Source organism: Panthera leo, chromosome A1 (assembly GCF_018350215.1).
Source record: "Panthera leo isolate Ple1 chromosome A1, P.leo_Ple1_pat1.1, whole genome shotgun sequence".
NCBI lineage: Eukaryota > Metazoa > Chordata > Mammalia > Carnivora > Felidae > Panthera > Panthera leo.
Genome location: NC_056679.1, coordinates 129,295,071 through 129,323,053, shown reverse-complemented (window position 1 = coordinate 129,323,053; position 27,983 = coordinate 129,295,071). Strand labels below are relative to the sequence as shown.

General features: G+C 43.9%; 2 long non-coding RNA genes and 1 pseudogene across 3 annotated transcripts in view; 2 read left to right on the top strand and 1 right to left on the bottom strand.

The window, feature by feature from the left end:
- Nucleotides 1-3,722, bottom strand: part of LOC122220452 — a 58,160-nt gene extending 54,438 nt beyond the window's left edge. The window contains exons 1-2 of the long non-coding RNA XR_006202858.1: nucleotides 3,570-3,722; nucleotides 1,533-1,658 (exon numbers count right to left, since the gene is read on the bottom strand). This is a non-coding gene — a long non-coding RNA (uncharacterized LOC122220452). The remainder of the gene's footprint in view (nucleotides 1-1,532; nucleotides 1,659-3,569) is intronic.
- Nucleotides 3,723-3,818: 96 nt separating this feature from the next.
- LOC122220441 lies at nucleotides 3,819-10,603 on the top strand. Of its 2 annotated transcripts, XR_006202852.1 has the most exons (3): nucleotides 3,819-3,990; nucleotides 4,442-4,559; nucleotides 10,258-10,603. It is a non-coding gene; the product is annotated as an uncharacterized LOC122220441 (long non-coding RNA). The 2 variants fall into 2 exon arrangements; XR_006202851.1 differs by lacking the exon at nucleotides 10,258-10,603 and having other exon boundaries at nucleotides 3,823-3,990; nucleotides 4,442-4,619.
- Nucleotides 10,604-27,037: 16,434 nt separating this feature from the next.
- Nucleotides 27,038-27,132, top strand: LOC122202725 (annotated as a pseudogene).
- Nucleotides 27,133-27,983: the final 851 nt, after the last annotated feature.

The window sequence follows — 27,983 nt, the reverse complement described above, 5'->3', positions numbered from 1 at the left end:
GCTACAAAAGAAGAACGTATTCAAATCAATAATCTGAACTTCCATCTTAAAGAAGCAGAAAAAGGGAACCAAAATACACCTAAAGCAAGCAGAAAAAAGAGAGTAATAAAAATGAGAACAGAAATCAATGAAATGATAGGATCTGTTTGGTACCAGGTTAATGTTGGCCTCCTAAGTTAAGTTGGAAAGGATTCTATCCTCTTTCATTTTCTGGAAGAGACTGTATAGAACTGGTCTAATTTCTTTAAATGTTTGAGAGAAATAACCAGTGAGCCTGGAGATTTCTTCTTCAGAAGATTTTAGACCACAAAATCCTGTGTCTTTAATAGCTCTAGAACTATTCAGGTTATCTATTTTATCTTGGTGAATTTTGGTGGTTTGGGCTTTTCAAGGAAAATCACACAGTTCTTCAAAGTTGTTGAATTTATGTGCATAGAGTTGTTTGTGGTATTCCCTCATGATCTTTTTTTATTGTCTGTAGGATTTATACAATATCTTCTTTCATTCTTAGTACTGACAATTCATGTCTTCTCTCTCCCTCTCCTCTCTCTCTCTCTCTCTCTTTGATCTTGCTAGAAGCCTATCAAATTTAATTATATTTGCAAAGAACCAACTTTTGGCTTTTTACAATTTTCTCCATTGTTTTTCTGTTTTCAGTTTCATTGATTTCTGCTCTTTATTGCTTCCTTTGCTCCCATTGCTGCCATTAAGGGATTGCTTGGGGACTGGGGTGTGAGGAAGAGAGAAAAGAAAAAAGAAACGATGGTTTTTTGCACTCTGAGAATTAGGACTCTCTTTCCCCAGTGCTTGAGCTGTCCTGGAGCTCTCCCCAGCCAGTTCCCTGGAGGCCACTTCTGGTTTTCTGGCTGCACTGACTTCAGGATGGGGGCAATCAGAGGGAAAAAATGGTAAACTCACCACGATTTCCATGGTACTCCAATTTCTGGTCTTCTTCGCCAATCTACTTGCTACTATTTAGTTTTCAGAGTCTTCATCTATTCTGTCCAGGTTATAGTTGTGGTTGGTAAGAACGACCAGGTAGAGTGTGTTTCTTCCATCTGATCCAGACTGAAACTTTTCCCACGTTCTTTGAGCTCGTTCAGAGAGAATTCGGGACCTCATATATGGGGCCATCATATCTTCTACCCCCATCCCTGCTCCAACTCCACTGGCTTCTCTTGTAGCACTACTGCCTTGACCACCATCTGTCTCTCTGGGTTCCACAGGGATTGTCTGCAGTGGAGGCTAAGGCAACTTGGATGACTGACACATCCAGGACCAGACGCACCCTGGGCAGCCAAGAAGCATTTCTTCCTTCAGAGATGAATTCCTACTACATGAGAATTAGTAGTTCATTCCACAGGGGATCCTCAGTGACTTATAAGTCTTGGGGCATCATATTCAAACATCACATTCAGGTTGTCCTGGTTGCCTATGGTTGATTTCATGAAGTTCTCTTCCTGGTCAGACTGATGGTTCATAAGATGACTTAATTGTTCTTATAAACTTATTCAGAAGAAAAATGAGCTTACCTTTTCCTCAGGCTCATGCACACTCCTTGTAGTCCTTTCTCCTGTTCAGGTGATTTGTTTCAAATCTCTAGTGCTCTGCTGAGAAGGGCACCCATGGCATCCTTACAAAGTTGAGTACCAATCTTCCTAGGGCAATTACAGAGAAACATCCCAGTTGCAATACCCTGGCAGGCTTGATGGAGAGGAAGCTTGACACTAAATGAGAGCCCCATCCTTTTCCTACAGGCCCGCCTGAACCAAAGGAGCCTAGCAATTCCAGGGCCCGTCCTTTTAATATATTCTAAAATTAAAGTCAACCTGGAAATGAGGTAGGTGGGTGAGTGGCTGAAGCTAAACGGTCATTGTGTACCAGGCTGGTTATCCCACCGGTTGTTATACGATAACAGAGGATCAGATAAACACAGGCATAACCTCTGCCTCCATTGATAATGTAAATCATCCCTTGTATCATTTGTCTTTCCTTCAGACTGAATACAAAAGGCATAGAAATGAACAATTCATGCCTAAACACAGGAGAGCTCGAAAGCTAGTGTATGTCAGATGTTTACTCTAGGTCATCATTAAGGGGTTGAGTGGATTTGCTTATAAACACAGGCTATTCTGTCGGGGCCGGGGGAGTGGGAGAGACAAAGTGTTTCTTGTCGTGCGAAGACAGCTCTTTTAAAGACACACTGCAACTTTTCTGCCACGCACAGTAAGTTATATAGATAATTCTTTTTATAGGATATGAAATGTTGTCTCCTGAGCAGTGCAAAGCGTAATGTGTTATAGAAACAATGCTCTTTCTCTCCACTTTGTGCAAATGTCATTTTTCATTATCCACTGAGAAAGAGCTCGCTAGAGATCGAAATGAGAGCAGGGCTGCCCTTTCTGCCAATGGTCAGGCGCTTCCTGACACATAGTCAGCAAAGACCTCCATGGGAGCCCTGGGAGTTCTCCCCAGGCGGCTCCCCCAACAGCGAAGTGTGGAGCACAAGCCCCTGAAAGATGTCACATCTTTCCAGGCTGTCCATTTCCGCTGCCCTCATTCTCTGCTCAGGGTTTTGTGGGTGGTGCTGGTGGCTGTTGTTCCCACCCTGTCCAACCAAAGGCAGCTAAAGAAAAAGCGCCAAGACAAACAGAACGAGAGCCTTGGGGACCCAGTAATGGGTACAGAGCGTAGAGTGTGGTAATCATTCTTTTGATTTGTGCTCAGATATGTTTTCTATTTGCTTTCGCACAGAATGCACATTTTCCCTCCGGATTGCAAATAATCTAAACCAGGGTAAAACCATCACAAAGTGGCCTTCAAACATCATGTCTGTATTGGAACTGAATGACTGATCAGACATTTAAATATGGAAACTGGGAATTCGGGAAATTGCAGAGATACGGTTTTTTAAAACCTGCTCAGAGTTGTTTACATAATCTTTGCTTTCTTGGGTCTCTCTCTCTCTCTCTCTCCCTCTTTCTCTCAAGAATTCTGCAGTTTTTCCTTCTAATTTTGCTCCCATTTGCTCCAATTTTAGTGTCGTTCAATGATTTGTTTGCCTCTAGAAATTATTTTTACATCACTCCTAACAGATGGAACAAGAAAGAATATGAGATTGAATTATCAACATTCCCAATGTCTGGTCCCTCTGCCCTTTTGCCAGGGTCCATTTCCTGAGCTAATCAACAGCTTCTTACATCGTCATCAGTGCCTACTGTCAAGCCTCTTTGAAGTCAAAGACAAGCAAAGAAATAGGCACACACAGAATGATGGCTGCAGCCCAGTGTCCTGCACACCCCGCCCCCCAAGGGAGAGGGGAAAGGAAAAGCTGCGAGGGGGACATGGGATGGGGAGTGCCTGCTGTAGAAAGGAGGGTGCTCACACCCTGCTGGCTGAGGCTCCTGTCTGGTGGAGCCCCTGACAGCAGTCAGGGCAAAGGAATCCTACAACAGGGTTCTGGTCCCACGTTAATGTCAAGCACTGGGTTTTCTTTTAGTTACTCAAGGATCAAAGGGAAATTATTCAATAAAAAGGAACTTAAAGGGGACTTCTGGGCCGACACAAACCTTAATCAAAAACACTTGTTCAAATGCAGCTTCCTTGACCTGCCTTTTCATATTGTCTTTCCAGTTCTTATACACATTTGTGATTAAAATAAGGATTTTCTCCATCACAATTCAGCATTCCCCTCCCTCTCAGCTGACCAGGATCTCACAAGGGTGACATGACAGTTTGTTGCTAAGGAACTGAAGATATATGTCACAATTCAGCATTCTGATGAAGAAGAGTAAATACTTTTCAACAGATTGAACATTGAGTATAAATACGCAGTGTGCATACGCGTGTGTGTGAGTGCACGCGTACGTGCAAGATTATAACTGACAACAGAGAGAAGAGAAAGCACAAGAGCGTTCCTGTCTGAAACGAGGATGATCAGCCACCTCCTCTATGAAAGCTGCTCTTTAATAACCCTCAGCTGCCTCGCTTGTAAGAATACCATCATGCATTTGAACTTTTCACTTCGGCTTGTTTTGCTCCCCTCTGTTCCGATGCCTGTTCCCTCGCACTGTCGTGTCAGAGATTTATCACGCTGTGACCTCAGTCACGTTCTCTCTGAAAAGGAGTCAAGCACAAACTTCCCAAGTCTCTAATATTCTAGGTGTTCAGCAGGGAGACTGGAACATGAAATTCCTCCCACTTGAAGTACACCCACATCAGTGTTTCTTGAAAATCTATTTATCTTAGTCACGACCTATGAACATGAATAGAACGTGGCTAATGTTTCCCTGGATCCCATGTGCCTGAACACTGGGAAAAGTTAGAATTTATACAGTCGCGATTCCCAGGGAGAAGTGCAATAACTTCACAGTTTTTTTTTTAAATAGAATTCTTTAAGAAGCAGAACATTTAAAATGTGCCCTTTCTTTTTCTTTCGCAGCATTAAAAAAGATCTCTGCCTCTCAATTTGGTTCGCCTGCTATCATGTTGCTGATTCTGTGATTGTCAGATTAAGAAAAATGGGAAAATCTAACAGCAGATAATGCCACAGATGAATGGTATGCATACAATAATAGATAAGTACACACCATGAATTAAAGAGGAAATGGATACATGTAGCAAAGGAAACAGTGATCCTTTGAAAATTGAAGATAAGAGCTTAATTACTTATATAGAAAACTACAGGAAGATGTGACCTGAATTTGATTGAAGAGAAGTAAACGTCGTGGTCAAATCCTTGGGTACTAGGCCAACATTTTGCTTGAATTCTATCCATCTCTCCTGCAGTAGGGGGCCAGTTCGGAGTAATAAGTGTTTACTCTGCCTAATTGAGGAGGTTGGACGCTAATGAGTTTTCTGAACACTGCAGGAAAGAATGTTCCATGTGAAGGGGAAACCAAAAGGTACATGGAAATGAAAAAAAAAAAAATGCCCTGGGAACATGTGAAAGTTCATTGAGGTGGGCTGGGAGAAGTCCAAACAAAACAGGTTTTAGAAAGAGGTGATGTGGTTAAAAACCACTCACTCACCCTGGCTAGAACACAACTATAAACAGAATTTGACCCTGACCTCCCATAAATGATCCAGGCATTGTTGACAAGCAGACAAACTCAGAGGGTGTCACTTGATTCTGTTCATTATTTATGCTACATGGGACTTCCTTCTGTGCTCCTTGCGGTTTTTCTCCCAACCACCCCAAAAGTTACATTCTACACATAATTTGAGAATAAAAAATAGGAAGCACCTCTAAATTGAAATGCCTAATCAGAAATGTGTAATTGAAGGCAAACCTTTGATTAGTACCAATATAAATTTGGTTTAAGGTGAGTAGGGCTACTGCGTCTCAAGATGAGAACATTTAGGAGCCTCAACATATGCTGAATCCCTGCTGCCCAGGACTCTATTAAGGCGCAGGACAAGAAAAAAAGGAAAAAAAAAAAAAGGATAAACTCTGCCCTTGGGAAGTTAGGACATGACAGCAAAATCGTACCAAAGAGGCACACAGGACTGCATAAGCAAAAGGTTCCAAGAGCGGCCTTGGCTAAATATATTCCCTCAGAGAGGGAGATACTTGTCCTGATATCTAAAACAGAGGTAGAGGGGATGGAAGAAGGTGTCCTTGGGCTAGGGAATCATGCAAGGAAAGACGAGGAGGTTGAAGTAGCCCTGAGATGACTTAGAATATTCTGGTTATCCGTTGCTGTGCAACAAACTATCCCAAAATTTAGTAGTCTAAAACAAACCTATTTTGCTTATAATAGTTGTGCCTCAATAATTCATGAAGAGCTCTGCTGCCTGGTTTATCTCTGATCTACATGGTGTCCACTGGGGCTAGATGGTCCATCTTCAAGATGGCTTCTGCACTCTTAGGTTTGGCACTTGGAGTCCTTGGCCTGCCTCTCTACCTACCATCTCCCTCACCTCAACTTGGGCTCCTCATAGCATGACAATCCTTAGGGTAATAGGATTTCTTATAATAGCAGCTCAGGGTTCCAAGAGAGTGTTCCCAGGGGCACAGCCAGAAGTTCCAAGGTTTCTTATGACCTAACCTTGGAACATCCAGACATCACTTCTACCACATTCTATTGATCAAGCAGGTCACAAAAGCAGTTCATATTGAAGGGAATGGGATTGGACTTCATCTTTCTATTCTTTTTTTAATGTTTATCTTTATTATTTTTGAGACAAAGAAAGACAGGGCATGAGTAGGGGACAGGCAGAGAGAGAGGGAGACACAGAATCGGAAGAGGCTCCAGGCTCTGAGCTGTCAGCACAGAGCCCGATGCGGGGCTCGAACACGTCAACCACAAGCTCATGACCTGAGCCCAAGTCAGACACTCAATCGACTGAGCCACCCAGGAGCCCCTAGACTTCATCTTTCAATGGGAAGAATTACAACAAATCTGTAGCCAACTTTACCACAGAAAGTAATAAATAAAGCAGAATGATTTAAGTAAATGGTCAATGCCAGAGAGCAGGAGCAATTGTCAGAGCAAGAGGCAGAGAATGAGTATAGAGGGCTTTGTAGGTAAGAGATTTGAACATTAAAATAATATCACCTTTTCGTCCTGGCATATCCTCTCTTGTGGAATGACATGCATCTAAACAAAAGAGGGCACCATGATTTTCTAGAGTTCCCAGGCATTGGGACTAGATGAGCGAAGGAAATTGAAATTCCCCACTTGAATCTCTCCAACAGGATACTTTCTGGTCAGGGCATATTTGGTTGTGAAGAACAGAAACTCACTCAAGCCACTTTAAGGACTATTCAGCACCTCAGGCAAGCATAAGAGCATCCCAGGACAAGAGATAGGGATGGTGGGCCACAAGATATTTTCTAGGTCGGTCACTACAAACCTGAGAGCCTGGATTACCCTATCTGTCCCTGGTGGTGGTCTGAGGTCTCTCATCTCTGTGCCAGCTTTGATCTCTTGCTTGTCTTCACAGTCGAGCTTTCCCTGCTGACTCAACAGAGAACACAAAACCAAAAATGGCTGCTCCAGGCCTGCATGGCCTTTGATTCCAACCAACCAACATTATCTGATTACAGATTGTTTAATCTATGAAATTGAATTTGGAGGGGTCTCTGGTTAGTTTAGACTAGTCTATGGATTGGCTCCCTTTGAGTTAAATAGCTACTCTTCGTTCAATCAAGTATGGCTGGAGAACAGTTCAGATGTTTAATAAGAAAGTAACATAAAAGCACAGTCACCTATGAAGTCTGCCCCTACGATCAGTAAGGGCACAGGTGGGGAGCCAGTCAAGAGAAAAAGTGTAAGAAGGCTAAGTAACAAGTAAGGAGGATCATGTGGAAAAGAGGCCAGCCCAGAGCTGGGAACTGGGATAAGGACAGAAGAGGTTGGTCCCCAAGCCATTCATGCATATCCCAAACCCTTCCCTGATGGAGGCAGACCCATTTCCTATTGAACTTGCCCTGGAAGCCTTGATGTATGAAGCAGCAAAGTAATGGACAGTAATGGATAGTATCAAAGAAGGGCCTTTCTTCCCTGGCTTTCATAGAGGATGTTAATGCTTATAATAGTATTGGGAGTATCAACCTTCTCCTCCCAGATTGTTCTCCAGTACACATACCTACACCATAAGGGAAAGATTGATAGTATAAGCATTGGCTCTTTAATTTTGTCAATAGAAATTATTAATTAAAAAAGTGAGTAGGAAAACAAATCCCAGTTGCAGAAAAGTATTAATGGTCCTTCATACTGTCATAGAAAATGCAAATCAAGATATTCCTTTTCCCTAATTAGCAGACAAAATCCAGGATAAAGTTTAAGTTGATAAGAGCTCTTTCAACACTGGAGAAAGGTATTGACCTTCCTGTGGTAAAGGTAAGTATGAAGTACATTAAAATAACCATTGTCTCAGTAATCAAGTTTACCTCTACAATAACATTGGACTATGACACTCCATCAGAAATGCTGTCTGCTCAAAATTCTCCAAACAGAAGCCCTGAATGGAATTCTGCTAGGGTAGGAGAATTGTGGCTGGGTAGTCAAAATCAATTTGTCCCTGTGATTGACACGAGGGCCTGTATGGCAGCCAAGCTCTCTCAAACCATCTGTGCTCTGATTATGATCAATAGGTATTCACGATATGCCCAGGAAATGTGCTGTTTGATTACTTTTACATGGGAGAGAAGACAAAACACCTCAGCCTAGAGTCTTTTAATGTGGATGTAGAAGCTGGGTGATGAATTATTAGAATATAGAGTTTGCACTGATAAACTTTTGAACTTTCATTGAACTTGTAGATTAAGAATAGGCAGTTTTTCCAAGAGGAAAATTCACCAGACAACCAACAATTTTTCTTTCACATATTTAAGGGAGATGTTCGATCTGGTAAGGAAATAATAGTAATTTATGTCTTTGATAATTGAGAAGGATTATAGTTCTATACACAGAAAAAGCAACCACCACCCGGGCCCTGTGAGTCACAAAGCCATAAAAGAAGAAGCTTCCAGGTTAAAAGCAGATGAAACCTCCGGATTTGGAGCATGATGTTCTCCTAGAGGGAGCTGAGAAAGGGAAAAGAAATCCCCATCTACTTGTAAAATTAGGGCCCCCTCTCTGCCTTCCTTCCAAACAATGATAATGATGCTTTTCAAATTCAACTTGAGCTTCCACACTAACAGAAACACGTGTGTGCACGCGCGTGCACACACACACACACACACACACACACACATACACTCACACACACTCACACACAGAACCATTTCTCTGTGTGCATAGCTCTCTTGCATATACCATAATGCACAAACATAACAGACCCACACTGACCCTCAGTGGGAGACAACTGTCTAAATATAAGTAATGAAGCTGCCTCCTTCAATCTGCTGGGACCCATCATTCTCCAAATATCATTTGTCCTGTAATCTGTAGGAACAGCCTGGAGTAGATGAAAGGTTAAGAAGGAAGATTGCTGACCAGCTGGAAACATGTGTTTGTTATATTCAACTCACTACAAGAAATTATTTTACTGATAAAATAGTGTTAGCTGAGATCAGGTTCCTAAGAGATGGGAATTACTAATTTTGCTACCATGACACTGAACAGCTTGCATTAAAAATACACATCGGCTCGTGGCTCTTTGGCTTGGTTGGTACAATGCACCAAAGGCTTCAAGTAAACGCTGGCCACTCTTCAGTTCACTTGCCCTTATTAATAATAGATCCTATCACCTTCCTTCCCTGATCTCTTCACTGTAATGTTTTTGCTTCCATGGAATTCAGTTTGAGGCAATCCTACCACTACTATTAGCATGCATCTTGCTAGATGCTCAAAAATGAGAAGGACACAATCTTATCACAAGTTGCTAATAGCTGATGTTTATAAAGAACCATGGGTGTTACAATGCAAGGCTGGGAAACAGCCAACAAGAGTGAGATATACAGTCTTAAAGAGCAGTCTAAGGATGGAGCCAACAGCTCCATTTGGGGGGATTCAAAGTGCCTATTTCATTTGCAAGGAACAGAGATTTATGCAGGTTTTCTCAAGTCATGAGGGTTAGGTGTTATTTTAAAAACCCAACACCTTGCATGGAAAAGTCATCAAGAACTTGGACAGGCCTGGGTACTCATTATTCTATCTCTTTGTCTGAGGGCATCTCTACCATGTCTGCTGGTCTGGTCTGTCCTCCTATCTCTACTGACTTGGCTTACTCAAAGTTTTTATTTCCCCATAACTATGGTTTGCACATGACTGCTCACGACCTTGACTCTATCTCCTGGTGTTTAGTTTTAGCAAGCACTGCTAACTGTCTTATTTGAATTTCTAAAAAGCAGAGAGGGAACTTAGTTGCCTCTACTCAGATTTCATGTGGCCACACTCTGGGTTTATTGGCCAGCCACTAGATGCACTAATCTATGCTCAGTACCCAACCATAGGCCAATTCTCTATGGCCAAAAGCACCCAGTGAGGGGGTACAAATAAAGCTGCCCCTTCAGCAAGGACAGTTTAATTAATAAAAGGCTTGGCAGGCATTCTAAAGGCTGATCTGCCTAGTCCATGGGATAACTGGGAAAGGTTCCATGGAAGAGGTTACATTTGAGATGATCATAAAAGGATCCTGTGAAAGGACAGGCAAAGGTGGAGTAAACATGGAGGTAATTCCATATGCAAAAACCCAAAATAGTAAAGTAGGGAGTGTATTTGTGGGTATTTTGTTTTGGCTAGGTAGGGCAGTGCTCCTCAAATGTTCTGTGCACGTGAATCACCTAAGAATCTTTTTAAAATGCAGATTCCTACTAACTCTGAGGTAGGACCTGAGATGCTGCCTCTCTAAGTTCCCAGAGGATGCTGACGTGCTGGTACACACTTTGGATAGCAGGCCTAGAAGAAAGAATATGTCAAAGCTTTGAATACCAGGCTAAGAAATTGGTATCCACTCTACTTCAGCGAGTAATAAGCAGCTCTGGAGGACATGAGACCGAAGAATGATATAACCAGAGTGGTGTTAAAAGACAATGGATTCGGCAATGCTTTGTGGGATAAATCAGAAGAGAACTGGAAGATCAGCTATTTAACAATTGTAAAGACCAGGAGAGAGGTAATAAGGACTAAAATAGGACACCTTCTCTGGAAGGGGAAAGGAAAGGATACATAAGATAATATATATAGCCAGTTGAACATGCCCTTCTCAACATCCTTACCAAGTCTTGCCTTACTTAACAAGAGGAGTCACTTCCTCAGGCATCATCTGGTGACATCTTTCTATGTCCTTTCCAGGGTGTCTGCTTTTCATTTCAGATCACATCTAAAGATACACACTCTCTTTTACCTCTAACCCTTAATTTCATTCCCCTGCCTAACCACATTTTTTATCGTGTGCAACTTGCCGCATGATTTAACTATATTATAACCATGTGACTATGTTATTTAGCTATTATTTCATTGTGTACCAGTAACCAGATTCAGTAACTATATTTGTTCTGCTGAGGAGTTTTGTAGAAAGCATATCTGAAGGGCACTAGGCAATGAGGTAAAGTCTATTACTGCCTTATCACCATCAAGAAAATGATCTGTTTGTTTGCACTTCACTGGAGTGTATAGCCAGAGAAATTGAAAGAGAGTTTGGGGAGGGCCTGAGTGAAGTCCAGAGATGGAGATGGATGGATACTCTAAACAGTATGCTTTGGCTCAAGATCCCCAAAAACAGCTGTTACAAGTATGCAATAGGGAACTAGCCAAACAATGTATTGACAGAGAAGAAGAGATAAGGTGACAAACCTTATATTAGAATTCAGAATCTCTGTTATTATGCAGCTTACTCCATCCCTACTATACATTTAAAATGAAGGGAAAGATAAACTTGATGTTAAATACAAATCCTGACTGAAATTTTCTTAAGGCTAAAAGCTTCATAATATCCTGAGATTATGGCTATAAAGAAGAAATCTGTGCTTACCTATTGGATTGTTCATGCCATTTTGAGGTCGAATTCTGAATGCTGAACTTTGGTTTTCTGGTTGAACACTTGAGGTCCTTGTGCATTAAATAATTTACACACCAAGCAGGACTTTAAATTCCTTCCTTTTCCTACTGGGCTGGGATTTTGTGCACACATGTAGACTTAGATCTTAAAAACCAAACAGTTGTTGCTGATCAGAAACCAAAACAAAACAATTTCTCCTGGAAAGAAAGAAAGAAAGAAAGAAAGAAAGAAAGAAAGAAAGAAAGAGAAAGAGGGAATGGAAGGAAGGAAGGAAAGAAGGAAAGAAGGGAGGAAGGAAGGGAGGGAAGAGAGAGGGAGGGTGGGAGGGAAGGAAGGAAGAGAAGGAAGGAAGGAAGGAAGGAAGGAAGGAAGGAAGGAAGGAAGGGAGGAAGTTAGTTAGTTAGTTAGTTGTCCAGGAGATTAGAGCTATTTTGATTGCACAAGAACATAATCAGAGTCAGGAACACAATGGAGGAAATATTCCCAAAGGAAATCAAGATTAAGATGCACACTTTGGCCTCCTCCTACAAATGCCAACTTCCCAAGCCCACAGGTCATTTTGTTTGACAATGTCACATCGATTCACATTTCACAATGTGCTCTTAACTTTAGAATCTTAATGTGCCGGTTAGAATTAGCTGTATCTTTCAAGAAGAGCCTGATCTTGACCATGCCCATTTCTGGAAAGACTTCTTACTTGGTTGGAGGCATCGGCAAGATGCCTTGTCATTCTGGACTGTGCGGTGAGCTAGAAAGTTGCTATCTTATTTTCAAGCATACACATTCGCACAAATATACATATACACAAGCATTGTACATGTATACAAATAAGTATTACATGAACTGAATAGAGACATGTTATATACATAAAACTGAATATGTGGTATGTCATGTCCTCATAAAACATTGGGAAGGCATACTTTGAAGAGGACATGGAATTCTGGGAAAAAATACCCATGTTCCATAACAAGTGTAGTAATTATTTCACTATGCATATATATATCAAATCATCATGTTGTACACCTTAAATATACATAATTTTTACTTAAAAAGTAAACTATTAAAAAATAAATAAGGAAGTGAGACTTCCTATATTCAGTGGAGTGATGGTTATGGGTCAAACTCTCTGACTCCATTATCAGAAGTAAAACGAGGTTCCGGCCACTAGCAAGCAGCAGGGATGGAAGAGGAGAAGGCTTCAGAAGACTGGTGTGAACCTGTGGGGGTCACTGGGAAGGGGAAGAAAAAAGACATGCTGGACCCACTTCCTTTCCTCAGTTCTACTCCATGCTGGGGCTTAGGGCTGTGGACACGTTTCTGAGCATCCTGGTGGCGGCTGTGGGTGAGGGGGAGTAGAGAAAGGAGTCAGCCTCCCATGCTAACAACTCATGCTGTCTCAAAGGCAATATTTCCAGAGGAAAATATCCCAGATGCCACAAATCCTGCTTCCTACTTCTCTCTGTGCCAGCTCCTTGCCCAGTCCCACTTGGCCAAAAAGAGAACCTCCATCACTGTAAGTAAAATCCATTCCCAGAGAGGTAATGGTCTTTTAGCCACACAGTCATAAAAGCTGCAACAAAGAAATCCAGCCTCTTTGGCTGCAGACTGCCATAGGCTCTTCCCTCCCGGCCTCATGAGCAGTTTCACATAGTGTTTGTGGCTGTCCAGCAGGTTCTACTTCCAGGCTTGCAGGATGGCTACTGGGTTCAAACCTTATCTGCCGCTTCCATGCCAAGGTCACATCCTGCCACCCTCTGCAATGTCACCCTCCAGGTGATTGTCACAGAGCCTACTCCTTGGTCCCAGCATCACTCAAAAGCACCCAAGGTACAGGATAGCTGAGGTTTCAGGGCCCAAGTGCAGATGCAAATTAGAGTATTTTTAATGTTACAAGAATGGTACCAAATACTCCTTGAGGACAAGGGTTGCAATTAATCTGCAAATGTGTAGTAAGAATCCCTGAAAAAAAAGTTACTGTAAAAGAACAATGATGATGAAAACACATGTATGTGAGTAGGTGACTTCTTGGAGAGCTGGGGGTGTTTGGGGGCCACTCTTCCCCAAAAGATGTGAGGGAGTTGGTGAAAAAAAGATTTGGAGAGCACCACACAATGTCCCCCACCAGGAGAGCCAGGAGGAGGAGCCCAGGAAGAGGGGGAGGAAAGATCCCCGCGGAGGACAGGAGAGGGGACCAGCACAAAAATGGCTGCCCTGCAAACACCTGACTGCAGAGACAGCCGTTATTTCCAGAAGTCAGCATTGGACAGAATCTGGCTTTCCTTACCCCTCCAGAGACCAAAGGAAGGTGACATGGAGAGACCTGGCAGGGCCAGTGTGGAGAATGCTGTTCACTGGCTTCTTCAACCTCCATTCCGAGCTTCTCCAGGGCACCATCCCATACTGGAGACACCGGAAAACAAAAAACAAAGTTCCCTGCCCTTCTCTGCAGGTAGACGTCCGGGTAGGATTAGGTTCTGCCGATTAGATGCACTGGCACAAGACTTCTATTTAGAGCTCAGTTAGGTGGGGTGAGAGGCAAGGCATGGAGGCTTTTTTTTTTTAATGTTTATTTATTTTTGAAAGAGAGAGAGAGACAGTGCAAGCAGGGGAGAGGCAGAGAGAAAGGGAGACACAGAATCCGAAGCAGGGTCCAGGCTCTGAGCCTGGACAGCACAGAGCCTGACGTGGGCTTTAAACCCATGAACCCTGAGATCATGACCTGAGCCTAAGTCAGACACTTAACTGACTGAGCCACCAGGGCACCCTAAGGCACGGAGTCTTGACTTGGCTGGCCCAGGTCACGGCAGAGGCTGTGGGAAGGTGGGAGTACAGCCTTCCCGACAGAGCACATAGTAGCTCTTGGAGCTGAAATTGTTTCTAGGGGCTCTGACTCCAGCCTGCTTCCCTAGCCCTTCAAAGCGTTTGTAGGCCACTGAATACCTGATTATTTATGCCCTCCTGTTTCAACTAACTAGAGTGATTTCCCTTGTCTGAATTGGCACAGGCAGTGGCAGATCTCACGTGCCTGACACCCAAAGCGGATCATGTTTTTTAATGCCCTCCTCCAGGTGACAAAATTGTTTTCAGCGATAATCCTGTAATAATCAGTAATTACTATTATTCTCATTATTTATTAAACACTGTTTTAAAACAATCCCTTAGACAGAATAAACTTCAATTTTGAAAATGCTGTTCAAAATCAAATACGTCGTGTATGAAAGAATTTGCATTTACGAAATCTTAAACCCCAAAACACCAAGTGGTCATGTGCAAGGACAGAACTGAATTAACTCAGGCTTTGTTTCTTGGCTTTGCAATCACTGTGCTATCATTGTTTACCTGTCATCTAAATATAGGAATACCTAGTACTGGGGGGGCTGGAGACACAAGCTATGCCTCAAGCCAGCTCGAACCATCCTGGACTATTCTTCTTGGGAGTTCTTCTGATTAACTTTCAGGTGGGATATAATATTTATTAAAAGACAAGTAATAAAATATGCTAATTTGAGGCATACACACACACACACACACACACACACACACACACACACTTCTATGACTGTATATAATTAAAATTCAACAGTCGCTACAGCAATTGTTTAGAACGTGGACCAACAAAAGATTTTGGGGAAGGAGTATTTTATCACTGACATTGTTTAGAATTGCCGGCATGGGGATAATAAAAAGCAGACTGACTTACAGTCGATTTTATTATTGGCTTTAAATTCTCAGCAGACACTGCAGTCCCACACCACACGCAGCAGCCAGGAGGTCTGCTCGCCCTGCCTGTGCCACTGCCCCTGTCCTGAGGTGAGCAGGTGCAGCGAGTCTGCAAGAGGCTGCTCCCAAGCTTGAGGGTTCAGGAGGGACGTGCAGCATAAGCGGAAGTGGTGAAGGGTGAGCCTGAGACACCAGGGCCTTCACCACCTCGGCCAGGGGACTCAGCCAGAGAACCTCACGATGCTCCAAATCCCCAAATATTGCTAACGCATAAAGTTCCCCTCACGGATTGCCTTTGGTGAGGAGGGTTGGAGAGCCCCAAACTCTGTTGAAACACTGATGCCGGATTCTCAGTAGTGAAGTGACTCACCCACCCGCATGTGACGGAAATGTGTGCTTCAGCGTGATTAAAAATCACTTCATGTCATGAGCCCTTAAGGGCACACACAAATAGTTGAATCTATAAATGTTAACTCTACCAATGCCAAAGTTCCACTTCTAGCTAAAAGCCTGACTTGATTTGCCAGGCAGACGATCTGTACACCAGTGTGTTCTGGGGGGTCAGGGAAAGCAAAGGCCTCCAGCAGAGGCACAGCCATCGGTCAAGGCCACGACCCAGGCACTGTCTTTAAAGAAAGCACCTTCTCTCTCTTCCCCTCCAAATTGGCACCACCCTCCGAGATATCGAAAGCGCTCTGAGGGCAGAGATGGAACTTCTGTCTGGTGACCCTCATGGTCCCCAGCGGTACAAGTCCGATGAAAGGCTGATTTCCTAGTTCCAGGGAGAGTCAAGCTTGTGTTTCTGCCCTTAGATGAGGGACTTTTAACACAAAGGTGAAGGCTCACAGAGGAGGAAAGATGACAGTACAAGCTGATATTAATGCATGCTCCCAAGACCCCATGGGAATTAAGCGGAGACTATCTCTCAGGACAGAGGACAGCAGTTACCACCCCAGAAGGGCCCTGTGCACTGGCAAGAAAAGATGCAGGCAGGCATCGCCTGTACGCATGGATGCACGGAAGATTATGACCTTTCTCCTCTGGGCAGCAGCGGGCCAGACGTCCATCTGCAGGTACTGGAGATACCGCCACAGCAAGAGGGGCTGCATGCCACTAGCACCCCTTCCCGTAGAACCAGAGGGTGTTGTTTTATCATTAGAGCTGGCAAGAGAGGCAGGGCCATCCAGCCACGTGGCTAGCGCCCAGGTGTTTGGGAGAAGGTCTGCCCTGGCTCATGCATTTCAAACGCTGCACTGGCATCTAAGCTCAGATTGCTGTATTATGTCAAGTAATGTCAGCCAGCCTTATATCTAAGAACTACAGGCCTTAATTACTCCAGGGAACAGTCTGGTGGCTAAACAAAGAAAGGCTTGTTACAAAGGCCCCTTTGTTGAAAGCGCCTTTGCCTAGATTGCTCCAGGCACGCCTTATAACCAGCCACCAGCCCAGCGCTAGGAAGCAGTACGAGTCAAGTAACCTTCGTGGGTTTCAGAAGACCTAGACTCAAGGCTCACATTTCCTGTCTGTGTGATCTCGTAGAAGCCACAGATCCATTTCAAGCCCCGGTTTTCTTACCCATACACGGCGGTTATCAGGGTAAACTTGACCCATGTTATCCAGGCCCGAGTGCTAAGCGCCTCAGGGTTGGTGCAGGGGCCCAACACCCCGGCTCATATCCCAACACTACTGGGCAGTATTTATGCCCTCCACAGGCAGGCAAAATTGAATGGTCTTTTAACTATGTCCCTCCCTGACCATCTCCCCCCACACCTATAATAAACACATAGCATAAACAAGGGAATGTGTTTGTAGTGGATATTTTTTCTTTTTCCTATCCAGAATCCACCACTACTGAAGGATGGGGGGAGTGTGCAGAAACCCACCTCCTACTAGGACAGCCAAGGAAGGATGTGGGATTCCCTCCTCTCGCTCGTAAGAAACAGAGAGGCAGGCAGGTGATCTGCCAGGCCAGGCCCAAGCTCACATCCTAAACTCGGAATCTTGAGGGAGGGGGTGAGAAAGAGGTCTGAGGAAGATAAAGATTCTTCCTGATGTGGGTAGAGTCAAGAGGCCACGGCACTGAAGCTGTGTCCAGGAGGAAGGGGACTGCAGCCTCCTAGCACACTGTTCTGGGAGGGGACCTGGGCTATACTCTTGGTGCCTCAACCCTTCATTCCTGCTGCTTTTCTGAGTTTGGTTCTCCAGCCTCCCGTCTATCCTATAAGCTCCTGGATGGAGAGCCTTCTGATACATTCCTTTTCTGCTTATGTTTACCAGATTTGGGCTCTGTTGTTTGTAACCAAGAGTCCTGCCTGGTACTGTGAGATATGGCCAAGGAGGAAAACATCCAAAATACAGAAAAAAGTGTTTTTAATCGCCCACACAAATACATTTATCACATTATTTAAAACTGTGAAAATTGGAAAGAGAGCTCATCCCCGACTGTAGTGAGCTGGTCAAATAAATTCTGACTCATTCACTTGGAAAAGTAAGCAATCATCAGGATAATGGGCACAAAGATGATATAATAATAAGGAAAGTGCTCATGAGGATTGATTGACAAGTGAAAACATGGTAAGAAATTTTATGTAAGAGATAGCTGACCCTCCTCCCCATAGAATATAAGGTCCCCGGGGTTAGGATGTTTTATCTACCTTGCTGGGGGTCCTATCTCAAGGCACTGGCAACAGTAGGCACTCAACTTACACTTAAGGATTGAATGAATGAATGAATGAACAATAAACTATCTGCAAAGGGGAGGGGTGGGAAAAAACACCATCAAATGCTTTAGTGACTGTTGCAGGTTAGTCAGATTCTTAAAAGCTGTTACTTTCTCTGTATCCAGCACTTTCCTTCGTGTGGTTTTATTTGTTATCCTGAGAAGGAAAGATTTATTTTTCTTGGTTTAAATGGCTGGTAGGTGACCCAACTTTCCCTAATATTTATGTCCCCTCTTGAAAAGCCTAAGTTGCCACCAAGCAGAGTGATAAGGGCAAAGGAACATTTGCTCCCCTTGCCAAAAGGAAATGCTTAGCTGAAGCAGTCCATTGGGAGCTGGCCCTGTAGCCAAGTAAACATCACCTTCCTGCAGCAGAGAGCACCCTGGACCCTCCGAGCGCTGCCCAGGCCAAGTCAAAGTCCTCCCACCCCACCCCCCACCCCCGCTCCGTTCCCCCTGGGCTGCCATCTCTCTCCCGTTCTCTCCTCACCACCGGGCTTTGTCGCCAGTCTCTGCACACCACAGGATCTAAACAATAGCAGATTCCGCAGCCAGAGGGAGTTCAAAGGGGTCGACAGCCCAGTCAGATTTGGCATTCAGCTGAGGCTGCCACCAGCTTAGCTGGTGGGATCCCTTCCCACTTCGGAATGACTAAGCAGGGACGCGGAGGAGTCAGCACTCTGCACAAGTCAGGAGGTGGACTTCAGGCAGCCCTGAACTCTGGCAGCAAGAAGGAAGAGGGGATATGGATCAGCCAGGTGAATGTGCAGATGTGGAATCTGCTACAGACACCTGGGCAGGGCTGGCTGGAGGCACCTGCTAAGATCACCGTCTTAAGGCCACTGCTGGCTTGTATTCATTATGATAGTCATATTTTCTCTCCCTCTTTCCTTCCCTCCCTCCCCCCTCCCCATGCAATCTGCTTCATGATAAAATGAATAAAGCCATGCAAAGAAAAATGCTGGACAAAGAAAAAAGACACACATGAAAGCATACACCCTACACAGGCTCAACTTCGCCTCCTACATGCCTTCTCCAGAAATTCTTTTCTGCAGCTGCCACTTCCCCATCTTTTTTAAAAAACTTTTTTTTTAAGTTTATTTATTTATTTTGAGAGAGAGAGAGAGAGAGCAGGGGAGGAGCAGAGAGAGAGGGATTGAGAGAGTGACAGAGAGAGAGAGAATCCCAAGCAGGCTCCATGCTGTCAGCACAGAGCCCAATACAGAGCTCAAACTTACCAACCATGAGATCATGACCCGAACCGAAACTGAGTCAGACGCTTAACCAGATGAGCCACCCGGGCACCCCTGTCACTTCCTAATCTTATATAAAGACATGTTGCATCCAGGTTTGATCTGACCCAAGACCACAAGCCCCAGGCTCCGGGGTACACCCTGAAGGCATCTCCCCCATTACGAACACGTGCTGTCATTTCACAAGTGTGGTACTACCTAGGTGGCAGCCCTACTCAGGGCTCTGGGTCCCACTCTGCAGGCTCTCTCCCCTAAGTGCTGAAGGCACCGGGAACTGCCGGACAGTGCCCTCTCCTTGGAGCTCTGGCTCTCAGTTGTGTGGTACCCCCTCTAAGCTGCTGAGGTAGTAAGCCATCAGGCAGCTTCCCTCCACCCGAGGTCTACGTGACAGCTCTACAGTTGCTCCAGAAGCTTCTTCGAGCTTCTAGGTGCTAACAACCCAGCCTCTTGCCTCTGTTTCCCAGTCCTTTTGGTGGTAGGTGCTTCCTGCAGTTATCTCTGAGATACCTCAGGGTTCCTTTTTTTGCCACTTCAGCCTGCTAATACCAATATAACTAAGTGCCTTTATTAAATTCTCTCTGTCAAAACAACTATGGTCATCAACTCCTTCCCTCAATAATGTTCATATGATCAAAAGACTTTCTGGACTGGTATTAACAGTTTTGGTTTCCTTGGTTAGTTTTATTGAATGCAATTTAGATTAAAATTCATTGTTTTTTTCCAATTATGCTTTAATTTTATAATGACTTTAAAACACACTATGGTGGTTTTTGTTTTCTTGAGTGGAATCCTATACTGGTATTGGAGAAAAGCTATTAGGAAAAAATATGTCAGAATGAACCTGCTAGTAAAGACGCTTTTCTGGGTAGTTTGTTGGAGAGCCCATCTCTTCCTCACTTGAGGTGAAGAAATTTTTCATCCATCATGTTCAAATGACAATCCTCAAGAAACTGTGTTAAAAAATTAATTGGAAGTTAGCACCCACTAAGCGGTCCAACTTATTGACCATTTCTTATTTCTGATGGGGCTTTAGGTGAAGATACACTGTAGAGAAATATGTGTCCTTTAAAAAGCTGGGGATTCCAGAACTCTTCAAGAAGAGGTACTTTGCAAGGGAATAAAAACCCAACTTGAAAAAAGAATCCTGTAGAACGATATACAAAAAATTTTAGCAACCTAACTGTTCATAAAGACCAAAGGGAGGCCACCATACTGTAAGTCGGGGGGCGGTGGGGGGGGGGGAACTATTAAAATCACAGGTGGTTGCAATAACCACACATCCATTCGGTGCTGAATTTTCAATCCCTATCTCCTTACTTTGGGAGCAATTAGTCTCGGGTGAAAAACTGCACTTGCAGCTAATTGCACCTGCAATTACCTACTTCCGGGTGCAATTAGCCACTTGAACCTAATTCTGAGTGTGCAAGTGTTTAATTTCGTATGTGAGGAGGTGATTCCAGCTACAGTTAGTTGTGCCCTCAGTCTTTGCACCTGCAACTAATTGTGACTAATAAAACAAGTCTTCATGCAAGTCAGGTTGAAGGCACATATGGTGGACCCTGCTTGGGGAACCAAGGATTGGATTGGTTAGGCTGACAGAGATACAAGTGTACTGAAGGGAACTAAGGGACAAATTATTAGAACTCGTCACTCTGTGGATCTATGATCACATGATCCATGTCCCTTTGCTACATATTCCTCCTGAACCTTGGAATATGAAGTCCGCAGAGGAGTGGTCTGGCTTACCAAAGATAACACAGCAACTCTTTGAATGACATTCAGAAACACCCATAAGACATAGGTCAGGTCAGAAATGCACTTCAGCCAATTCTCCATTATTTAGGTTAACTCTGAACAGGTTGTTCAAAACACTTGGGTTAACAGAAATTTACTGAAATCCTACTATGTGCTAAGTCATATAACTAATCCAGGGATTAACAGGGATGGCTCCTGCCTTCCTTTTCATGTCAGTGCCACAAGTATTTATTGAATACCTACTATCTGCTTGGCACGTCATAGTGCCTGTGAGCTTATTGGGAAAATCCACGTATTCTTACAAATGTCTGTTTATCAAGCCCTCTTGGAATCCACATTCAAGTGGGAAAGACAGATGTTAAACAACTATGTACATAATCAATGACTTCATTAATGACTGTGGGAGTGCCTGATTGGAGGCTTCCCTGAGCTGAGTTCAAGTTAGGGTTGTCCAGAGAATTGATGCTTGAGCTGAGATTTGAAAGATGACTAGGAGTTACCTGGTCGAGGGGTTAGGGAGGGAGGCTCCCAGCTGGAGGGATGAAACTGCAAAGGCTCTGAGGCAGAAAGGAACATGTCAACACTGAGATGTGGAAAGAAGGCCAGAGTGGATAGAGCAGAGCAGGAAGATGGATGGATGAGGTTTACGTGATCAGAGAGAGTAGGTTCTTCAAAGTAGCCCAAAATGCACCCCAGCAGAGAACGGATGATGGTCCCTGCTAGAAAGGACTGCCCTGTGTGGCCTCTCTATATTAGCCTGTAGGGACTCTTGATGTCAGATTTATTTTTTTGCCCCTCTTCCTCTAATCTGACCAATACCAACCTGAATCCTGAAAGAGCCCCCAGGGGCATGAGGTAGAGGGAAGGAAAATAGAAAATCAACCCCTCTTTCTCAACTGCACAACCCTGAACTTAGGGTAACTCCGAGTTGAAGGTGAGACTGAAGGTTTACATTAGACTGGACTGGACTTCTAATACTTGAAAATAAACCTCATTTTCAAAATTGAGGCTAGTCTAATAGTTGAAAGGGATCCAGAAAACAATGCAATCTGCATGAAATGTCTCTAAAGGAGGGGGAAATAGGGACCCACCTGAGCATGGGAAGCTTGAACGGAAGAGACATACAGCCTCTTTGTGATTATACTCCATTGAAGTCTGAGAAGGCAAGGAAGGTTCCACAAAGATAAGAAGGACTGTAGGATTTGGCACACCTCGGTGGCTCAGTCAGTTGGGCATCTGACTCTTGATTTTGACTCAGGTCATGATCTCACAGTTCTTAAGTTCGAGCCCCACGTCAGGCTCTGCACTGACAGCACGGAACCTGTTTGGGATTCTCTGTCTTTCTGTCTCTCTCTCTCTCTTTGCCTCTCTCTCTCAAAAATAAATAAACTTTAAGAAGGATGGTAGGATTTGATAGAGGGGAGCATTCAGGCATTGCAAGAGAATGAGAGGGAGAACACAGGAGACAAAATCTGTTTTCTGCTGAGTGGGAAGCCTCAAGAAGTCAGGCCTGGCTAGAGTGGATGGTCTGAGGTATGAACAGCAGGGTTGGATTAACATGGGGTGAAATCAGGCAGAAGGAAGCCAGAAAGGCCAGGCAATAGGAGTTAGGAGTCTCTAGCATCAAAAGCGACTTCTCCTCCAGACTCTTAACAGGCAGTGAAATGACTGAGTTTGAGCCTAAAGTTGGGGGTTCATCTAGGTGAGTTCCCTTCCAGAGCTGATTAGGATATTTCCCCCCTTCTCTGTGTATTGTCTGGTGGGATGGAGAGAAACCATCATTGTAAGGACATTGTGAGGACAAACTCAGCCCTTTGCCAGCACTCCTGGCCATGAAGGAACATGTGCTGTGCAGGACTTTAGGGATATAGGGAATGCATTCCCTCTTTTCCTCCTTCCTTTCTTGTGGGCAAGACTGTTTATCAGTTCAGCTACTCCTCCTTCAGCTCACAGCAAGATCATGTTTTCCAGCCTCCCTTATACTTAGAGTCATGAACCTGGATTCCAGTCAAGTGGCCAGTGTATCCCTGGCCCCTAAAACATTTAATCCAGACTTCTACTTATTCTCCCCTCCCAAGTCATGAGGCTGCAAAGAAAGGACTTCAAGATGGTGGAGACACATGATACCAAGAATCTGCTTCCCTGCAGAGAGAGGCACCATCAGACGCAAATCAGGCCATGACATAGGCAGGGAAATCCTGTTTGGTTAAGGCAGTGAGACGTGGAGTTATTCATGACTGCAGCATACCCTAGTCTACCTTAACATGGCTATCCACCCCAATCTTGGGGTTCCCTCTCACTTCCCTCCACTCTACACATGTCCCACAACACCCCTGGTCTCATTATTTCCATGCAGCAGAATATTCACAGCTCTAGAGGTGGGGGAAGAAGACCCATGAAGAAAAAACTTAGGCCTTTCTCTTCCCTGAGCACACTATTGCATTGCCACCCAATGGCCTTAGCGGGCCCCTCTTCCTGGAATGCTGCTCCTTCAGATGTTCACTCCAGTGGCTTCTCAGCTGAAGTGACCCTTTCTCAGAGAGGTGCGGGGCCACCTGCCAACAACCTACCATCACAATACTCTGCTGCTTTCAGGGCACTTACCAATCTATGAAATGATTTTCTTTGTTTATTGTCTTTCTCCTAGGATATCATCTCCATGAGCATGAGGTCTAGGTTTTGTTGCCATTTCTTTAGTGAGAGGACATGCCCACACCTACTCAATAAATACATGTGGAATGAATGAATGAATGAATGAAGAAACGAATGACAGGGTATAAAGCTTCATACCTCCAGGTTATCTAGTCTTGCCTCCTTTACAAATCAGAAAACTGAGCCCTCTTTCCTAAAAGGAGGAACCAGAAGAGCATCCGACACAACTCTACCAGGCTAGGTGTTTCTGGAGTGCTGAACTTGGACACGATTTATTCAAATGAAAACTCTGGGGGAATTGTTTCAGAGGGATCCATAAAACAAATGTCATTTTCATCTGGAGAATTCACCCAACCTTCCAACCAATTTCAAATATAGTTCTTTAATGCAGATTTGACAAATTGGAAATCTCTTACACAGAGCCATTCATCATCGAATGTGTGCCTACCCCGCACCACAGTTTAAGTTATAGCTTTTAATGGGATAAAACATTTCTATAAAATCATCGAAATACCTTAAACCAAAGCTGCCTATGAGAAATTGATGAGCTTCAAGCATTGACTCAGCCCCTGAAACCATCAGCCTTGCCATTGGCACCAGGGGCACTTCTAATAAAAGCAGCTAAGGAGGTATAATGAATACCTAATGAACCATTTTGTATGTCTATGTGGTTTCTCGAATTGGAAATAAATCAATGAGCCTTACAAAATGCATATTTCAGTGGTGTATTCATAAACAACAATCTTGTTTTTCTATCATGACTCAAGTGTCATTCTTTTTATAACACAACTGAAGATTTAATCATTTACTTTATATATACATAACCCAGAGTGCACGGGGGGGAAGGGGGCAACCTCATGCTGTTTTGGTTCTTAAATGTCCTGGTGTGTGGAAGCTCTGAGGATCCTGAAGGTAAAGCAGAAGCACCCATGATCTAGTAGTGAACAGAGGGTGTGTAAATGATAACTAGTAAACGACACGGAAACTTCCATGAATCAATACCAGGAGATAACCTACGCTGAGCACTGGCGGCAAAGCAAAGGAAAACAGATGTCAGTGAATCCTGTTCTGCAGGCACTGGCCGTCCTGGCCGGCTCAGCCAGGGGCAGCGGGGCTCACTGGACCGGAACAAGCTTCTCCAGCAGTCCAGCCCGGATGTGTGGTACACTCCCCTGTAGGCTCCCCACCACAACCTTACCAGAGGGTTCAGCTTGGTTGTCCCACCAACTTCCTCAGCTGGAAACGGGTGACCCGCTTCCCCTCCCCTTGGCATGGGCTCAAACCCTATGACCCAAAGCTGCCTTTCTATCTCAGCAACTTCCCTTCCAGAGGCCAAATATAACCATTCCTTTCCCAGCTCACGAAAATTCCAGTCAGACGGCTGTGCACAGTGACAGCCGGCCAAACAGCGTCTCACCAGCCCAGCCCACAGCCAAAAATAACGGCCACTCGGTTAGTATAGGCTGGGTATTTTTTTCCTGTGGCTGGGACTTTGTTTGGAGTTATTTTTTGTTTTGGTTTTGGATTTTGTTTTATTTTGTGTTTGTCTTTTGGAAGTAAACAGACCAACCAAAGACGCTACATCAACATTCCACAGTAGTCTCATGCGTTTAGTGTCTGTCACAATAGGTTATGACAAAAAGTATTCATCTCTTAAAGTTCTCCAGTCACCTACACAAAAAGGAGAGTCTAGCAAGTGCATCTCCTCCCGACTCTGTTCAGAAGTGCCTGCCGCACGGCCACAGTCATGGTGAGACTCAACCACCAGGCTGTGTCTTCTCCTCAGTCTAGCTGGAGTGACTGGAAGAGTCTCATCTATGGGGTTGTTTCCATGTTTAGACCCAGGATGCACCTGAGCTGCAGACAGGCAATGGGCCCTAGAGCTGTCAGTTCAGGGCTCTCCACAAGTACTAAAATGCCTTAAATTATTAATCTACTTCTTTAAAAGTACACAGTGTTTAACAATAACCAAGTCCACTTCTGATCTGCTTCCTGACACACAAGGCTCTTGTCAACCAGGTTTTTTTGTTTTGTTTTGTTTTGTTTTTGCAGGCCAACAGAGACATCTTGTTAAATCTTACCTAGGGGGTAACACTAAATTAAAGCATGCTAAAGAGATCCAGGCTGGGAAAGGTTATTGTCCCCTCCATGTCCTATTTCCAAGTGCAATGAATAATAAGCAATTGGGCAAAACTGTAACCTTCAATTGTTGGAACACCTTTGTACTCTTGTTCTTCAAAGGCAGAATGTTTTCTGGTATTACGTCTCTATGTGAGAAAAAAAAAACACATTCTCAGTTTCTACATGTGGGTGCATATCACACAGATAATCTTGTTGCTTGTCATGTTGTATGCTGTCTTAAGATCAATTAATAATTTAGACATTTAATGTATTTATCAGGTCTCGTGTGTGTACATGTGTGTATGCGTACATGTACACGTCCTATGTGCTTGTGTCAAAAATGTCTTCTATATGAATGGAAAGCAAGCAATCTCTTGGGTATTTCTCCACCATGAAATTAACTTTACATCTTATCATCAAATGAGTGGGAAGTGATAACTGGTCCCTGTTCTTTACAGAAAACTAAGTGCTAGTATACACCAGAAAAGGAATGATACTAAACATTTCACATTGCATATTTTCTGAAATTGCTCCCCTCTTTTTTTCTAAGGAAAACCTTTATTACTCTAGGGCTGCATAGACTGTAGAGGAAATATGGCTTCTGAGTTTCAACTTTTTCTATTTAGGTTGCCTTTCCCTTGCTTCCTCCCTGGAATATTCATCATGCTTGTCATCGAGAACTGCTTCTGAGCACCTCGCAGTGCCAAGAGTGGTACCAGGTGTGTGTGCTTGGCAGTCCTCACCTCCACTGCTGTCCACAGGCTCCAACTTGGATTTAAGCACGGTCATCATTCACACCCTCGTGGCGGCAACATCTTGGGGTGCTACCAGCATGATGACAAGCAGCAAGAATGAGCACCGGGGCAGCAGCTGTTGTGGGAAAGTTGTGTGTCTGCACCCGGCTCGTGCTTGCCTTGCTGCTCCTGACACCTCTCTCCACCCACCTTCCTCGTTTCAAAGGCTTTTGTGCCTCATCGATGCCATGAGAGAATCACCAGAATGATAGAATCTTAGGGAAAGGGATCTCAAAAACATCTAGCTCGACCCTCTCATTTTAAAAATGAAGAAATGGAGCCCTGATGGGTTAAGTTCCTTGGCCAAGCTCACGCAGGTGGTTACTGGCAGAGCAATGCCTCGAGTCCAGTAACTGAGCCCATTTTCCAGTGCTTTTTCTACCACACCAGTGGCCTTCCGCCATTTGTTAGCACAATCCACAGCATGAAATAAATACTATATCATGACCCGCAGTATCTACAAATATATGCAACCAACACAAAAGTCTCACAAAACAATACTGACCTTTACTATATGTGATACATTTTGGTGTTTTCTATCGTGGTATATTCATTTTAAAATATTCTGGAGAGTGCTCGGCAGCATGTATACTAAAACCGGAACAATACAGACAAGATTAACATGGTCCCTCCACAAGGATAACATGCAAATTTTTCCCATATCTTTTGTACATTTACCAAATGTTCCTTTTCTTTCCAGGGATAATATTTATAGGTATACAGTCAAACGATTCACATTTTTTTTTTCTAATTAGATACATTTACTGAATATCTAGGAAGGTAGGGCTTGAACTACATACAGAAAGGGGTCTCTTTCAGCTCTAACCTGCCAGGTGCCTGGTTGTGGAATGACCTTATTGTCTGATTGGCCCTTAATCCTGAAAGGCAGAATGATCTAGCGTAGAGAACACCGGGCCTAGCTCTGGCTCCACCGTCTTCCTAGTGTGTGACTTTAGGTGAGTTTTCTCTGTGTTCCATTCTCATCTGTGAGATGGAGTTGCGACTAATTGACAGAGTTCTGAGAAGTAAACAAAATAATGCAAATGAATGCAATAAAAAGCTCTATACACAAGACTTGTTGGAACAGCAATGGTCTTAAATTCTCACATTTCTGAGAAATATGGTGTCTCAAGATGTTTCTGGATTCTCATCAAAACACCTGCATAATGTATTATGAATACATTTGGTATCATAAAAGAAAAACTCTACCCTGGAACTGACCCATTTTTAAATGCATTTGCAGGTGTTTGGAGAGCGGCTGACCCTAAATCTTGAAGATATTTGGCCTCAGAAAAGTAGAATTCATTGAGACCAAAGATGACTCCTCGCTCTTGAAAGGGAAAGGTGATGAGTCACAAGCTGAAAAATGTATTCAAGAAAGGTTGCTGCTAGTGAGGACGAAGAGGGAGAACTGAATGAGCATATGGCAAATGTTCAGATACAACAGCCATGCTGCAGTCTGGCGGGACAACTGAGGTACAGTGAATGAAAAGGAAGCGTTCCCGATGCAACTGGGGG